This window comes from Solenopsis invicta, chromosome 13, assembly GCF_016802725.1.
Source record: "Solenopsis invicta isolate M01_SB chromosome 13, UNIL_Sinv_3.0, whole genome shotgun sequence".
NCBI lineage: Eukaryota > Metazoa > Arthropoda > Insecta > Hymenoptera > Formicidae > Solenopsis > Solenopsis invicta.
In genome coordinates, this window is record NC_052676.1 from 15,352,506 (window position 1) to 15,358,505 (window position 6,000).

Genomic DNA, 6,000 nt, shown 5'->3' on the forward strand with positions numbered 1-6,000 from the left:
GGCTCGCCCCCGCGTGGGCGCCTACAAGCGTGGGAGCCGGCGATAACCGCGAGGGCGCGCTGCAGCGCTATTTTCGAACCCATAACCACCCTCGCGCGTCCGGAGCATATAAAAGGAGCGCGCGCAGAGCATTTTTTGAACAGATCGCTCTGGACAGTCGGAGTGTGCGCTTGACAGGCGGCCAGCCAACGGTAAGACTGGCAGAAGGATCCCAACGACGGGAGGGTTATTCTTGCAAAAACGAGGCAGCCGAGGAATAGCATCGGGATGTCCCCCTTCTTCACTACTTTTCCTTCGTAGGACATGGCAGTTGAACCACACCAAGCTTATGCTTGAGTGCGGCCTCGGCCTAACCTACACTCCTTCTCTCCTTCCTCGCTCTCCCTTCCTCAGATTGGTCGCGGCGTAATTTTCTTGCACCACTACCTTCCATTTTTCCTTTTTACCCTGAGAAGTGTGTTTTCTCGAGTTGCGCGCGACCTGGTGTCATACTTGTGTTTGCGCCTTCTTCGCCACCTCTTCTCCTTTCTCAACCTCTCTCCCTTCTTTAAAAATCCCACAGACATCCTGATTTATTCTTCGACACTTGAGTACTCAAGATTTAAAATTTAAAGTAAAAATGTTTAATTTTAAATCAGGATTAAATTCAATCCTAAAATTTAAGATTTAAAAATTTAATAATTTGAAAATTGTAACTTTTAAGTTCACTCAGCTGTTCCACACTCCACATTCTTACGCTCACGTTTCTCTCTTTCTCTCTAATTAATTTAATATTCGAAAAGCCGGTAAGAATTTATTTTTCTTTTTCTTTTCAATCAAAAATTCTTTTTATTAATCAACAAAAATAGCAATTCTTCACAAAGCGACATGGGCAAGAAGACCCACCGTGGTAAAGGAGGACGTAGGCGGTTTTTGCGCGCTCTTCGTAAAGAATTGAACGGAATCAGAAATTTTGATTCATCAAACTATTGGACGGAATTTCCTGACGCCTCCTCCTCCCCAGCGGAATCACCGGTCCTGGAATTCCCGGAGCTCATAGATTCCTACCGTCCTCCCAAACGGGATATTAAAAACGAAATAATAGCGTTCAGGAGTCGTGCTGCTAAGTCAGTACCGGAATACGCACCTGAGAGGAGACCGACTCGACCGGTACCTCCGTCGGTCTACACTAAGAAACCGAACAAAACGTTAAAACACCTGCGAATCAAATCAAATGTACAAACAAATTTTGAGATAACAAAAGGTTTATCCGGATTCATGTTAAAAATAAAAACATAAATTGTTATTTGTATAAATTATTATATTATATTTCGTATAAACATTTATTTAATAATTTATATTTTATTTTTCTAAATAAAATTTATAAAATTGATATTCCTATAACCATGCTCTCACAAAATCATTTTAACCCAATCCCACGCCACCGCTTCTTAAGTCACGCTTCTTATATAATAAAATATAATAATTATAATAATCCGAAAATACAAAATAAATAACACTTTGAAATTGTCTGGGATTAAACACCAGACTGGTAACAGCAGCCCATTACTAACTATTTAAAATCACAAAATAAATTAATAAATAAAACACATAATCAAATCCTTCCCAAAAACGTCCGACTCACGCTCGGACGCAACACACATATTTATCACATACTTAATTCCTAATGAATAAAAATAAAATAGAAAAATTTTTTTGACATATTATATAATATATTTAAATGTTAGTTTTACAATTTTAAACATATAAAGATTTAATGCCGCTGCTCATATATTATCAAAAATTGGCTGCGTTTAGCAGAAAATACAGTTTTGCAATTGTTGTAAAATTTTTAATATAAATGGTTATACATTCATACAAGAAAAGTTAGGACAAATATTAATCGTATCAAAGAATTTTACAACAGTATCAATAGAAAATAGATCTATAAATAAAGAAACTTTAATCTACATCCCAATGAGCAGACAATATTTTTTTAATGTATTTTTAATAAAAATTTTGTTGTACTTAATTTAATTATTGTAATATATTGACATATTTTCTAGTTGTATTCTTATTTAAACAAATTATAACAGAAAAGTTATTCCCGATGCTAATCCGCATTTGTAAAAATCAGTAGAAAAACTATAATTTTATATATATTTATATAAATAATATAGTTTAATTATACATATTTCATTTTTTTGATAATATAAATTTACTTAATCTATCAGTAATATACACATATTAGTATAAAGTGTTCACAGATCATCACAAGGGATCCAATTCGCAGCGATCACGGAGGTCAAGCAACGTTCACCGGAGTCGCGACTTGGATGGGTAACCGCTTGGGAATTTCTAAGACAAAAATTCCTGATTTTTTTGCAAAAAATGTTTTTTAAAATGTTATTAAAATATTGTTTTGCTTAATTGGAATTATGTGATGTAATAATATAATATATTTATGCGGATGTTTCTAAGTATATCCTAAAATAGTCCTGAAATGCGTATGTACAGTCGTGAGCTAAAAGGTTGCAACACATTTTCTTCAATGGTCTTTGGAATGTAGACTTGCTCATCAAACGGTGAACGTAATTGGTTCTTACCTGTGGATCCAACCAATTACGTTTGCCGATTGATGACATCAAAGAAAATGTGTGCAACCTTTTAGCTCACGACTGTATATCCCGAAGATTGCGAATGGACATCTTTAGGACTCCCGATGGGATGTCCACAGGATGTCTATAAGCAAGAATGACGCTTATTTGGTAGTCCACGGGACGTTCACAAGACGTTTCAGGACTATAACAGGTAGTTCCCAGGATATCCTGCTCGTCCCGACAGATCATCCCTAGGGCGTCCAGTGAACGTCCCTGTGGTATTAGGGTATTGATATTATTTTTTTATAATTTCACACTTATTTGATTTTATATGAAATAAGTCTGAAATTATATTATAATAATATTTAATAAAAGTCTAACATTTATAATTGTTGTACCGGCGGGTGCAACAAGATAAAATTTTCGGGATTCGGTCCGTCTGAAGGGTTGGGACCCACAAGGAGGATACTTAGAGGAAGACGCGCAGGGTGGCAAATAACACTTTCACCTTTTTACTAATACTTGTATTCCCCAAACTTTATTATAAACGGTTTTCCCTCTTAATACAATCAAATCGCGGTGCACGAATCACGTGTTGTCGCACACTCGGCTGCTGGATGTTTTGCAGGGTGTTGGGTGTCCGACTTATCGCGGAGCGCGTACGTGCCGCTCGTACTTTGCGTTAAGAATCTCCCGCTGCCCATAATTAGGCAGCCTAACTTATAGTTTCTGTATTTTTGATATGGTGGGGCATTAGGCCCTCGCGGTAACTATATATGGTCATGCTCGCGTCAATCGTGCGATGCTTACGCTGCTCGCGCGATTGACCAATTCCGCAATCTTGCGTTTCCGATGCAACGGGCGCTCGTGGCGTGATTGTTGCTAAGCGGATATGCAAGACAATTAAGGTAGCTAATGAGACTACAACACCTCTCCTCCGTTGTGAAAAAAAAAACGGAAGAACGGAGTTTTTCTGTGATGAGAAACATTTGACTTAGAAACGTGTACTATGTCTATGTTTTCTACGAATTGGTTTTGATAGCCGGAATTCATCGTCGGCGTCTTCTACTGTTACACGTTTTTTGGATTGATTCCGCTTTTTTTTCTGCATAATATATATTATTATTCTTATAGCGATTATTACGGTTAACAGTATAGCTGATCCGCTAGTTGCCATAGGGTAAATAAAGGTTTCTGATTGAAAATACGAGTTATTGTCTAGCTCACTGTTTACTTTTTTCAATTTCGTCTTTAAGTTCCTTAATTTTGAAGGGTCTTGGATAATCTTTTCTATTTCCGTTTGCTGAGGCATGTTTGTTTTTATCTTTTCTTCTAGTACTGAGATATTATATTCAGGTAGAAATAATTCTAATTTTGTCTCGTTTAACATACTTTGCGTTTTTAACGTTATTTCGTGAGTTATTAATTCACAATTATTTTGTAATGAAATTTTCCCTGTATTTTCAATCGTATTCTTTACTTACCCGCGGTCTTTACATTTAATAATTATCGATTGTTTTATCGGTGATGAATACAACCACGAGTGTGTATCATGTAACGGTATCCAAAAGGTATTATTAGATTCGACATATTTGATATTACAATTTTTATATTGCGGCTTACTTTCACATAGATATCTGTTTCACAAATCGAGTTAATGTTCACACGACGTATTGGAAAATTTTGCTCGCATATATGATTTCTGTTGGTTTCTTTACATAATCGCAAGCTGTCTTTTGATAATATTATATATGAACGTAATTCTGTATTTATGGTAATTAGGGGATTTTTTATTTCAATTATAGCAAACAAGTTTCCGTGGTTTGGCACAGGTAACGGAATTACATTTAATATTTCGTATTGCGTGTGCGACATTAGAGGGAATTTTAATACTGTAAATATATTCTCGTCGTTACAATACGCGTTGACTATCGTGATCTTTTCAATTTCGGACCATTTATTTTCTCTGATTCTAAATGGGAAATATAATCCTTCTGGTAATTGAGTGCTTGCGTCTCTTAGATTTTGTATTATATTTGCAATTGGTACTAGTCTTGGAAGTATTATTCCCTGCTTTACTAGAACTAGATAATTTAATATATCTTTTGTATCGCGTGTTAGGTCTGCTAATATTGTATTTATTATAACAAAACGTTCATGTAAACTATTTTGGCGCTCGTTTGCTGATAATTGTTCTTTTAATTTTTTCGTGATGTTTGCGAGAAAGTATTCGTTTTTCTCTATTGTCTTTTTGATATTGTCAATATGTCTTATCGTTTCCTCTAATATTTTAATTTGATTTTTAAAGGCGTGTCGTGTCGCCTGTTGTTCGTTATGTATTTGTGTTAACTGTTCTGTAATTAATTTTTCGTCGTTAGCGTCCATTGTACCGAATAATGTTTTCGCGACGTTGCCTAGTCCGTCTATTATTCCTCTTTTCTGAATCTTTGACGTTTGGTATAGCGAGTTAATTTTTATTATTTCTTTATTTGTTTCTTCATAACTCCCTTGTATTGCTTGGTCAAGTCTTTGACACATACCTTTGTGTATAAGTGGAATGGTCTGGCACATTTTTTCTGTTTCCTCTATGTAAGTTTTTATTTGTTTTGCCCTTCTTGTTAGCGATGTAACGTTTATCTGGATTACTAATTTCCATGATGATTGCGATGGATAAAGATTTCCGATTTTTTCGTAGTATACTCCTGGGTGATGGTTAAAACTTTCGATTTCGTACAGTCTGTTGGTTTGCAGATCTTCTGTTCGGCTTAGCGCTATCCCTAGCGTTGCTCTATAATATTATCACATCTGTGTAGTGTTTTTGTTATTGTTTAAGGATTATTATGTTATGGACTATAGTGATTAGGTTTTAATAAGTGACTGTTTGGCAAACTTTTCGATGTGAGGGGATTTTTGCTGTATGGATTTCTCCTCATTGGTGAGTTCCTCTTTTTTTTATTTTAATTTATATAGGCTTTAAGTCTATTGACGTGTGTTAGGATCTTTCTCCGCCCCTTTTTTATTGTATAATTAACATCGGAATTTTTCTCTAAAATTATATACGGTCCTGTCCACAACGCGTCGAGTTTTTTCGATCGTTCGCGTCGTAGCGTCTCATCGTATAATAATACTTTATTGCCTATTTTAAAATTTATTTCTTTTGCCTTTTTATCTTGAAATTCTTTCGCCTTTTGCTTCTCTTCCTTCAAGTTTTTCCTTTGCGATCTGGCTCATCGCACGTATTCGTTCTCTTAATTCCTTGGCGTAATCTTCGTAGGAGTACGTGGGTTTTGGGAGAATAGTTAGTGTTGACGGTAGGGTAGCTTGACGTCCATAGATTAGTTCAAATGGTGTATATCCTGTCGCTGTATGAGGAGTCGTATTGAATGCAAAAATTGTGTAAGGTATCCACTCGTCCCAGTCC